Genomic DNA, 12,705 nt, shown 5'->3' on the forward strand with positions numbered 1-12,705 from the left:
CATCTTGTTTTGCTACAATCCAGAAATGTATTTAACGTAACAGAAAAAGTACACTGCATTTAAATATAATGTGTGTAGGACTGGGCACTGAGCCAAACTCAAGAGGGCATTTGACATCCACAAGAGGCACGTACCCACACAATATAAATATGCCCTTTAAAGCTCAATCACATTCATGTTGTTCCACCTATTATTTTCACGGTACATGATGTTTTTTTTACTCCAAATCTAGCCATAATTAACGTAGCAGTTCCAATAAATGCCTTCCCATTCTAAGAATAAATGTGCCTCATCAACTTAAATAAAAACGTTCTGGTTAATTGGATATTTATCCCAAAGTTAAGAAGCAGTGGCCACGTGCAGGCCTATGTAGTGGATACATTGTTAATGAAATGTTAATGAAGTTACTTTAATTTATTATATCCCATGTCAGCAGTTTGGAGTACAAAGCCACGTGGTATATCTTATTGCATGAAAGCATGCACTGAAATAAAGCTTAACAAAAATTATGAACATTTCATGGATCGCTAAAGAGTTAGTTTGCATATACTACAGAAGCATTATTTAAAATAATTAAGCATGAATATTCAATGTGAAGTAAGTGGCACTGCCAACATCAAAAGGGAAAAACAAATAACGAAAATGGAGGCAGAGTTCTACTCCTGGAGTAAAGACGTAGATTAGGTGAGGGTCTAGGCCCTAGGGTTACCTTATGTCCTGGTTTTTATGGGATTGTCCTCTGTTGAGGTAGCTGTGCTGGAAAATCTATGTCTTCCCAGAACATTAAAAGTCCCTCTTATTGTCATTGGCGTAATAATCCACCACTCGAGACAGTATTGCGAGATATTCGTCTTCCCATGAAATGTCTCAGCTTTTGTACCTCAGAGGTGGCAACCTTAATAGTGTCAGGGGTGAATACTGTAGTGCGATGTATTTGTGGCAAGTTTGGTTGTGCTTAGGCGTGATAGTAGGACTGGGATCTCGTTGGCTAGTATGGTTGACATTTTACAATCCCAGATATGATTTATTTTTGGAGTTGACAGCACACCTGATCGCACCTCCAGTTATCATGGCTGGCTGTGTACGTTGTGAAAGAAGTTAAGCATAATACTGATTTGGCAGATAGAACCCCCAAACTTTTCCTTATAATCAATAACAACTTTAAATAAATGTATCTCAACCTATTCTTAGCTCTTTCGGTAAAGTAACGTGACTTTACCGAAAGAACTAAGAATATGAATTACTGCAGTCACGAAAGCTTTAAATCAAAATGTATCTCAACCTTTTACCCATCCAGTTTAACAGGTAGGCTTTCGCGACCAATATTATTCATAATAAAGGTTATTGGGTTAGATCGCGTTATGTATAAATGTGTCGTAACCCTCCACCACCCGACACGGCCAATCAGCAAAAAAGTGTCACGTTGACAAAAGACAAATAGTTCACTACTTTAGCTCACCAGTGTGTTGAAGAGTGAATCCACAACATTTACAGTTTGAGTACGACGTTTCGCTGGTAGTGAACTATTTGTCTTTTGTCAACGTGACACTTTTTTTGCTGATTGGCCGTGTCGGGTGGTGGAGGGTTACGACACATTTATAAATTTTACCCATCCAGTTGGCAGAGCGAGTGGCCCTCAATCAAAAAGTTGCAAGTTCAAATCTTGGCTTAGGGTTGACTCAACACATCATCCGTCTGGGGTCGATTAAATAATACCACTTTTTGGGAAAGTCAACAGTTGTCCTTTAGATAGACTTGCCAAAAGAAATAGGAATGTCGACCAATGGTGTTAGGGCTGTGAACAGGAGATAAGCACTACCTAAATACTCAATTAAACAAAATAAATGGTTTGACTTTTTAAAGAATAAGAATCATTGACATTAGAATAAGAATCAAAATGAATACTATAACTTTGATTTAAAGATTTCGTGACTGCAGGGATTCATATTCTTGGTTCTTTCGGTAAAGTCACATAGAAGGGAAACAAATAATAAAAATATAAAAAATCTAATTCTCACGACGTTTCGACTGCAACACAAGCAATCATCATCAGGTGTGAAAACCACAGCAAGAAAATTTGAAAAAAAAATATTGCTGTGGCTTTCACACCTGATGATGATTGTTTGTGTTGCAGTCGAAACGTCGTGAGAATTTAATTTTTTATGTTTTTATTATTTAATTGTTTCCCTTCTACGTGACTTTACCGAAAGAACCAAGAATATGAGTACTATAACTTTACAAAAGTGGCAATGCACAAAACCAACTGACATTGAATCCAACATTTAGATTTTAGATTATGTAGTTAATAAAGTAATCGAGTTTTTAATCTAACAACATTGTACAGCGCAAAGTTAAACTTTAGTTTATCTAAGAGGGTTGCCCTGGGGCCATGGATGGTAGCAAGCTTTTCGGGGGTGTTGCTCACTGTCAGTAACTTGGGCTGGCATGAAAGATCCTCTAACATAATAAATAATGCCAATAATGCAAATTTTTTATCCAGGAAGGATGCTGCTGTAACTGTTAGCAACACGGCACTTGCAATACAAAGGCCACCGATTCAGTCTCCTGGCGTGGCAGTTGAAACAAACGCAACACAAAATGTAACCCCCCCCCCACCACCACCTCTGTACACACCGCAGTAAAAAGGGGTAGTTACGCCACAGTTAGTCGATTGGCAGGTCACGTGTGGTGGGTTAAAGTGTGGGTATACGCTTGCAAAACAACCTTGCCAGCATTAAAGAATAGGCCAAAATACTATCTTAGAGGGGCTTTTCTAGGCCTCCTTTTAGTGAAGAGCCTTCTGCCAGCAGTGGCAGGAGAAAGAAATTCAAGGGCTGCAATTTTACAATTTGATTTACTCAGGGACACCTCACCGAGTCGGAAGAACATGTTCAGGTGGGTGCTGCATTGGGGTTGCCATATGATAGGAGAACCAGAGTACCTGCAGAAAACCCACACACATGAGGAGATAGCATTCGTTTTTCTGCACAGATAGATGCAATCCACAGACTTAGCTCAACTAAGTGAGTGGACCAAACCTATCTGTGCACTGCACTCGGTCCTGTGCTGCCATCTCCTGGCAACCAGCATCCATATACCTACAACACCTAGTCTGCACTGTGGTGGTCACCCATGAAAGCACAAACCAGGCCTGGCCTTGTTTAGCTTCTCAGCTCAATTGAGATCGAGCGGACTTGGGGTGATTTGGTCGCAGGCGATGGTCACATTTTTTCACGTCGTTGTTTCTCAATGACCTTAAGTTCCGGCAAGATTTTTTTTCATCGGTAATAATGGTCGAATTCCTAAAAATGTAAATTATACCGTGGACTCAATAGCATTTAAAAAGAATGTTAAACACTTGATTTTGGGCTAAACTACATATTAATTCAGAAGCGTTGAATAGGATGCAGTATTGACAAAAGCAGCCATTGATCATGTATTAGACGTAATAATTCATAAGGATGTTGTTATTACAATTTAATTACAATGGCTTTCATTGCATCTAGTGTCACATTGTTTAAGAAAAAAAGTTTGTAGAACATTTCTTAAACGCGTGTAATAAACGGAGTTTGTTATTTTCATTGATTATGTATTGCCATATAAAATTACCTCATGTGCATTTACTAATATATAAAACAACTTAATGGTTAATTATTCATAAATTCGAAATTCCATATGCTTTCCTATCACTATTTTTAACTCCAACATCGTCATCCTGATAATCATAATAGAGGTTTGTTTGGGTTATATCACGTAAATATAAATGTGTCGTTACACCCGCCACCACCTGACACAGTTATAATTACTGGTGGAACGTCGTACTCGAATTGTAAATGTTGTGGGTTTACTCTCCAATACACCGGTGTGCTGAACTAGTAACTAATTTGCATGTTTTATTTATGTAACAAACCTTACTAATTAGCTGTGTCGCGTAGTGGCGGGTTTAACAACACATTTATATTTACGAGATGTAACCCAAAACACCTCTATTGTGGATAATATTGGTCACGAAAGCCTACGTGTTCAAACTCATACTTCAGCGCCTTATCACAAGTGCCATGCCAAACACAAAACTTAATAAGGCTTACTTACTTCTCGTAAAACATCTATGTTATCTGTACCCTGTACTCTATTTTTTTCCTGATTGGATCCAGACTGCAGGCATAAAAGTTTATTTGGTCTAAAGTCCACGTAGATTAGACTTAGATTACGTATCTTGTTACTTGTAACATGATGGCTGCTACTCATCAAAGAACATTTTTTCGAATATAAGTGAAGCTCTTCAGAGGGCAGCTTATCAGTCAGTACCTTTTGCTAAGTATCTTCGTGTATTTATCACGATTTTTGTTCTTTTTGTAAACCTCATAATCAGTTTTTGCTATGTTCACCCTAACTTTTGAGTGATCAAGGCATCCTTGACAACTGCATTTTTCAATATCCCCACTTATCTCGTTCAGGTTGCTTATAAATTATGAATTACTGTCTTAGACATTCTGCACTAATACAACACGTGGCCACTGCAATGTACTCAACACCCTTGTCAGAATGCCAAGAGGAAGGGCATTCACACTGCAAAAATGGATTTAGTCACGTGATGCTTACCCTTTCCCCTGTGATTGTCACTATTAATTAGTGATCTAGGTTAATTGGATATCATTTAACGTATGCCTTTTGCTATACAGTATTACCATATGTTCAGCTTATAAAATAAGACGTTGAATGGGCCAAATCAAAATATAACAGTGTACAGTCTACTCAATTAATCTGGGATTTAGGTCACTTTTCCCTGTTAATATTAAACAGGGCGTATAGTGTTAGCGTGCAGCAGCGCTTAAATGAGCCAAGCAAGATAGATCACGCCCGTCATCCAGCACTCTAGAGGCGAGCCCTGGTTGATTGCGCCAATTTGTAAAACTCTGGGCTGTGCGGTGACCAGGAAATGGCAGTACAGCAAATGGATTTAATCCAACTTTGATCATTAGTTAGGCAGAGCTCGATGAACGCGGGGGTTACGTTCCTGGAAAATGCTGTATTGGGCGAAATCGCATTCAAAAAAATGAAAAATGAGTTGCGTTCGTGGGTCACCCCCTTCGTCTTTGTATAACTCATCTCACGTGATATCTGCTCTTATCATTGTACTAAAGGATGCTGAGTCACTCTCCTTTCCTTGTGTGTCCACTCGTTATTTTTGTTTATTTGACCTCAACGCAAAACCCCCTATCTCCATTACTCTTCCCGCACCACGGCGCTGACGCCCAACGCTTGCCACTGGCACTGAATTATTAGCCTAACTCTCAGCCTTAACAGTGACATGTGAACGTTAATGATTTGCCATCTCGGCGTTTGCCTTACCGACATCCTCAACGGGCGGACGGCTAGATGCATGTGGCAGTGTGTGTGCGTGTGAATATTTGCGTTGCGCTGTTGCGCGTGTTGGGTGTGTTACATTATAATCACACGCAAAAAACACACCCCACCACACACAAACAGAGGTGGTAAAGCAATCGTTCACACAGTCGATGCATTCACACCTTCCTATGGATACCGCGCTCTCACAGCACCACTACCTTTCGATGCGGAGATGAGAATCTTCGCAGCGTCAAACTGCGCAGAGCTGAAACATAGCCCCGGTGTTGTGGAAAACAGATCTCATACATTTGAAAAAGCCACGTTGGGCAAGGTGGTATTACGATATACACTTACAGTGAACAAACGTGTTGGAAAGCATTACGAAATCCATACATTTGCATGTTTTTTTTTCTGCCTGGTTATTACCACTCAAATCGTATTTTATCCATGTGACTACTGTTGACACATGCAAGCATTTATATATTATTGATGAAGTAACTTTACAAAAGTTTGAATGCCTTTACTTGTACTACCACAAGGTGTAATCATAAATATTACATGATGAAACTTAGATCTTTACTCTTTGGTTCTATTCGGTAAAGTCACGTAGGTAAAAAATAAAACAAAAATCACTCACGTAGGTAAAAAATACAACAAATCACCTACATGACTTTACCGAAAAGAACCAAAGAGTATGGATCCTTGCAGTCACGAAAGCTTTAAATCTAGAATTGAAACTTAGATCTGCTGATTCTGGTATTTTTTATTCCAAACACCAGACGTTGTTCTATGGGAGACAGATATCTTTGCAGCCAGACTCCGCGATTGTGGAATTCCATTCCTCGGTCCATTAGGGAATCTGAGTATGCTTCACTTTTAAATCTCGTCTTCAAACTCAACTGCTTTTACCGGCTATCTCCATAACTAAGCTATATGTAAAGCACTCTTACACTTCGTACGAATTGCGCTATAGAAAACGAGTTTATTATAATTATAGATAGAGTCTTTGGATAATATACATTCGTCATTTGGGGTTATTGGCATTCACACATTGCACTGTTAACTTTCCGATGGAATTTTTAGTTCACTGTTTAAGTACGATACGTGGAAAAGCTAAAAGAGAATATCTTTTTATATCGACTTTGGTTGTATTATAGACAGTATTTCTTCTCAATAAAAAAATAGAAGGTTGAGAGAAGTTTAATAAAAGCAGCTATAAAAGTGTGACTACTACAATGTGTGTGCATGTGTGTGTGCATATGCTTTATCTGTACATGTAATGTAAGGGAGACTTCAGAATTGTATGTTCCATTTTGAAAGCTATGAAAAATGTTGTGGTCATATTCCACGGCATCATAGGTGCATGTAGTTTGGTTTGACCCATTTCAATACAGTAACATAACAGCAGGTACGGATATACAGTATATAGTCATTCAGATATCATACTGAAAATGAATGTTTATCCACACTAAACTAACGTCAAGTGTATTACAATTAATAATGGGAGACATACTATATACAAGAATAATCTGAATGTTATTTCGGGAATTGGACCACATTACTTGGAATTGTGTTCTCATTCGGAGACCTTAGGGTTGTTATTTTTTTTACCAAAACTGTGGGCATCTTACTGAATCACAAAAAATAATGAGCTAACTCCCTTTTATATGCAGTAATTTTTCAAACAGTGATTTCCAGTTGTGGAAGAGGCTGTTAGCATTTTCTAAAAATGTCATAGAAGTAATCATTGGAGTATATGATATATGTATTGTGAAATGTAGCAAATGACACTTTACTGCCAAATAGGAGGTAGTCAAACACCATAGGAAATAGACCTGCATATGTGGTACTGCGTTCCCCATTGAAATTATTGGGGTGTTAATACCCTCCGTAGAAAACAGGCAAGTGAAGTGTTATACATTTTTGGGTTAATTGGGTTAAGTAATAATATGAATTATGCACAGACCATTGAATACACATTCAACACAAACTCATATATTTACATTTAAAATATGCACAACTATATCATCAGCCATTATCTATCCACTGCTGGGTGAAGGCATCCGCATGTCCTCACCATCCCCCACAGTCCAGTGCTTCTTGAATCCATCTTACTTCTGCAAATCAACTGAGATCATCACTCCATCTCCAGAGTTGTCGACCACTTGGAAAACGACATATAATAATTATTATCATTAATGTATAGAAATTACAGCTAAAACATCCAATGCAAATAAGAAGTTCGTGAATGTAGCTATATTTCTTCGACCATTAAATATACAGCATATAAATTGAAGCAATATTGCCAAATGTGTTGGGGTGGACTGGATTTGAAAGCAGGAACATAGATTTCAAATTCAGTAGCCCCCTCCGACCCAAACACACTAGATTCTGGGAAGCAGCAGGGGACTGAGTGATTTATTGGGCCTAATAAGATGCAGTGGCTGTGCTTTGAGTGATTGCATAAATCTGGCAGGTGGCTCACAAGGGCTTCAATCTGCCAGGACTCCACTGACCTTTAGGGCACGTCCTCTGCAGAGCATGATAAATAGTCGGAATTAAAACAACTAATGTGCTCCATTTTTGTTGCCAACCAAAGTAATCGTTCATTAGTAGAATATTAACCGACTGCATTGTTTTGATTTGCATGCTCCTTATGCAATATTGGCACGATAAACTTTCATTATTTCAAATACACACTAGGTCTATGCAAAATCTTTAATTCGCAACTCTAGATTCATTGTGCCTGTTGCTTATCTTGGCTCAATACCATCTTCATGATTACTGTATAATTATGACTATGCTTGTTTACTTCGGGATGAAAAATAATATTTATTGAAAAATGTGAACATTTTCCTCATGAGTTAAAGTAAGGAAGAGAGGCATTGTCAAAATGTAAATCAGGCCTACAAACGTTCAGCAAATATGAAGATAATTGAATGTTGTGCATGAACCCAATAACATTTATTTTTTATTTTTATTGAGCATTAGTATTGCAATGTCAAAGCAAATTATTGGTAATATGATTTTTAATTGGATTTTCTGGAAGAATGGGAATAGGTATGCAGGGTTAATTGATCATGAGTTTTATGAGTCTTTGTTAATTAATATGCGCAGAATGACCATAGTGTTTATAAAAGACCAAAGATATGTAATATATTCTATACTAACTTCATTGCTAAAATGTTATTGGTGGATTATAAAATTAGTTCATTAAGTAACATTCTGTAACATAGACAATGCCACATGAATTATATATATTTCCATTAACTAGTTATAAATGTGAAACTTTATCAGTTACCATACAGTTAGTAAACAAAAAATACAGCTCCTGTTAGCATATTAATAAATGCCTGAATAGAAGCAGCGCAGCTCCATTGTCAATCAACTGCTGGATGAAGGCCTCCTCCTCAGACTGTGGGGTTGTTTGCATTTCACCAAGCTGCGAGTGCAAAATGATGAGGTTGTAGGGGGAGGACGGGATTAGTGCAGATGACTACTCACCACTGATGTTAGCTGTGGCCGGGATTTTAACTCGGGTAACCAGGTTCAGAGTGCAGTTGTGTAAACTGCTCAGGCACCATAAAAACACGGCTTGTATCACAGAAAGTGCCTCCAACCTACTTTAGATAAAGCACCGGGTTAATTCCATGTGAATACTCAATAAATTGTCTTTTTTTTGCAATTTAATCTTAAGTTGAGGTCCGGATTTTATTTTTCGTTCATATCAGCACATTGACCCAAACGTGTCACATTTTATAAGTCAGACAATGGTAAAAGGCAAAGGTGCAGCCCTGTATTTACTTGCTATGCCACTGCTGGTAAGAGTGAGCTCCAAGGAGCCCCTTTAGAGGGTATTTGGCCTACTCTTCCACTGTGGCCAGACATCTCAGAAGAGATGGTGGTAACCACACATGAAGGCTGACAATAGAGGTTTAAAATAATCAATGTTTGTAGAAAATAAATAATAGAGCATGCTCTCCTGGATGGAATTGGCGACAGCCTCATGGCAAGCACATTTGTTGGACACTGTCAGGAGAGCTATTCCGGCAAATGATAGCGTGCTTGCAGCTCTCCCATGAGCCATCATGACCCAGCCAATCCGTCCTGCAGTGGCTTCCTGAAATTCTCAGTGGTTGTAAATGGGGAAAATAGTGACAATTATTGGACCGAGGCAGCTTGAGCCAGAGTTGTTGTAGCAAATGGATATTATAGGATTCATAAATGGAAAGCCAATGGAAAATAATTTACACGCAACATAGTTTAATGTATTTTCGACGACAAAAAAGGTGCACAATGAAGTTGAAACGTTCTGGATTCCTCAGCAATTGCAACAGAACTGGTCGCGAATTGAAGCAAATAAAATACAATGTTTTGTGAGCATCGACAAGTTATAAAATATAACTTTCCCAGGTGTTATTTATCAGGAAGAAATGTGACGTTACTTCACATAAGTGCATGAAATGTTTTTATTATTTTTTATACATCTGTATATATTTTTTTAAGATTGCTATTAACTCACTATCTATTTTGACACGTTAAAATATTACTTGAACATTGAAATATTACTTAAACCTAATGTGCACAATTTACATGTAGTTTGAGCAATTAAACTCAAGATGTGAAAGAAACTAAAACTGAACATATAGCCGATGATCCGTCCAGTTCTTGCATTGTCATTTTAATTGGATGTTGACGTCTTCTCAAGATGGCAAGAAAAACTGGCTGCAGTATCTGTTACAGTTACATTACCAGAGCTCAAGGTTAACATCTCTCACGATTTCCATTTTGAACTATTTCTATTCAACCGCATACACTTTTACATTAAATAGTCTTAAAGGATGGTGACATGGCCCAGCAGGCCATCCTGGCGAGTCACTGCAGCATTAACCATGAAACAACACGCCACCCGTTTCACAGTGGACGATACAAAGATAACCTGACGCACTTCAAAACGAGTCGACCATTGTGTACCGGCATCATGGTCCAGATTATCCAAATTCGAAAATTTAACCTGAAAGTTACTCAATTGGGATTACACGTACTAATGTCGCCGTCTACGAAACGAAACTATTTAAAATTACACACATTTTTATTTTTCCAGGTAAGGTCCCACTGAGCTACGTAGCTCTTTTTTCAGAAGCAACCTGGCCACAAATGATAGCTCAACGAAGTGCCTTATCACGTGGGAATTTATAGCAGCCAAATACCCGAACAGGATGTTATTTCTAAATGTGGAGGGAAAAAACCGGAGGACACGGAGAAAAATCCACACGACCACGGGGAGGACATGCATACTCCAAATATACAGCAGGCGTCAGGGTCAGGATTGAACCCACGAACTCCTGCATACCAGGCGGGGCAGTTCACGTCTCACCACCGTGGCGCTCCACAGTGGCAGTGGAACTGTTGCAGACCATGGCTGCGAAATATCCTTGTGCTGTAAGGATTGTGTGAATAACCAAATCTAATCCATTGTTGTTATTATAAAGGAGGCGATTCTTTGAAACCCCTAGACAATGTCATTTTAAACATGGATTTTTTACATTTTTGCCAGTTACTCTGGTGGAGCACAATGATTACACAGTTTGACTCTAGCAGCTATAATAATCCCCGCAAATGCACAACCAAATGTCTGCTGCGATTTTGAATTTGTATAAACACTTTAAGTGGCACGATTGTACACTCACGTAGAGTAGTAATATTAAGATGATGAATTAATGAAACAATAACAAATAGATGTACTCGCAAAGTAAGAAACGCTACATGTTCTTACTACCACCAAACTGTTATAAATTCACAACAAAATCCAAGACTTTTCTGGAAAGCGTTCAACTCAGTTGAAAACAGAGGAAAGCTAAATATTATTCCAAAATACTGTGATTTAATGGGAAAGAACTGTTCGCGAAACAAGACATTGTCAATGCATTTAATTTTCATTTTGAAACAGCTGGGTATATCTTTGACAAAAAACACCGGAGTAAAATGTATCCTGATACACCACTGTTCACATCACTCACTTCTTGCTCTTCACACACCACCCCTAAAAATGTTAGTGAGAGTCATCGTCCATGCTTCTCGTTCAATCCCATATCCGAACTGGATGTGTTGCATAAGCTAGCATCAATGAAGCATCATCCACGGGAGAAGAAGAGTTGCCTGCATTTGAACTTGTGGCCGTGGCAGATCTTATTTATAAACATCTCATGCACATTTTCAACCTCTCAGTTACCGAAGGTATATTTCCACGAGAGTGGGAAATCTGCTCTAATGACACCTGTATATTTGGAATTGCATGTTCTCCCTGTGGTCAGGTGGATTTTTTTTTATCCAGGTCCTCTAGTTTTTCCCTCCACATTTAGAAACATGCGTCTATATTATTTTGATTATTTTGCTGCTATAAATTTCCACATGATAAGCCGCCTCGTCGAGCTTAATATATATTTTTTAAAGCGCATAGCTCAGTGGGCTTTACGTGGTAAAACAAAAAACATTGTTTCGTTTTATTTGTGTATATATTTTTATTGTTTACCTTTCCTATACCTTGCACTCTTGTTGTGTGTTTGTATTGTTTGTTGTTGTAACGTTCTTACCTGCCCCTACTGAACATCTATGAAAAAAAGCTTTGTAGCTAATAGGACTCCTCCAGTCTAAATAAGTATTCTGCGTCTGATATACTATTAAATCGGTATATGTAAAGTGTCATTTTGAGTTTAAAGAAATTCTATGAAATGCACTAGAGGGTAGCACAAACACTGCATTTGAGCACATGTGCATTTCCATTTCATTACACTACATGCTTATTTAATCTTAACAATGTATATAGCATATACTGCTAACAAAATGTCTTCTAATAATCCCAATTACATGCCCAATTTTAACAGTGTTATGGAAAATCAATATTCTTGGCTTTATATAGTATGGTATTAACTTTGTGGTTTACGTGTAAGCTGCATGTAATGTTTACTCGTGCAGGTGACATAAATAAAGTAGAATGCACTCACTGTCTATGTCAGCTGTCAGGGATCTCTGATGTGTGATGTGTTACCCATTCCACTTTTTATAACTCGATGCTGGTGGTATTAAAAAAACACATTGGTGGGTGCTGGTCTGTGCCATATATGTATGCTGTCAGCATACTTGGGCTATGCTGGGTCGAATTTTTTTCGAGGGAAAAAAATGTATGATGGATTTTTCCTGCCAGCTCACGTACAAAAGTTCCACGCATTACCCAAAAATATATTTCCTTTGAAAATGTATGAACCCAATATGAAAGAGAGGAGGGGGTATGTGTGTTATTGGACATGTGCTTTCCAAAGGTTTCTAGTTTCAATTAGCTGGAAATTCCACTTACCG

The 12,705-nt window shown here is 38.2% G+C and overlaps 1 protein-coding gene across 45 annotated transcripts in view; it reads left to right on the plus strand.

The window, feature by feature from the left end:
• The window catches only part of LOC116939524 (neurexin-1-like), a 297,761-nt gene that overhangs the window by 110,600 nt on the left and 174,456 nt on the right, over window positions 1–12,705 (plus strand). The gene's annotated exons all lie outside the window — the stretch shown is intronic.

The sequence above is a fragment of the Petromyzon marinus genome, chromosome 6 (genome assembly GCF_048934315.1).
Source record: "Petromyzon marinus isolate PM22_M1 ecotype Great Lakes invasive population chromosome 6, UKy_Petmar_22M1.pri1.0, whole genome shotgun sequence".
NCBI lineage: Eukaryota > Metazoa > Chordata > Hyperoartia > Petromyzontiformes > Petromyzontidae > Petromyzon > Petromyzon marinus.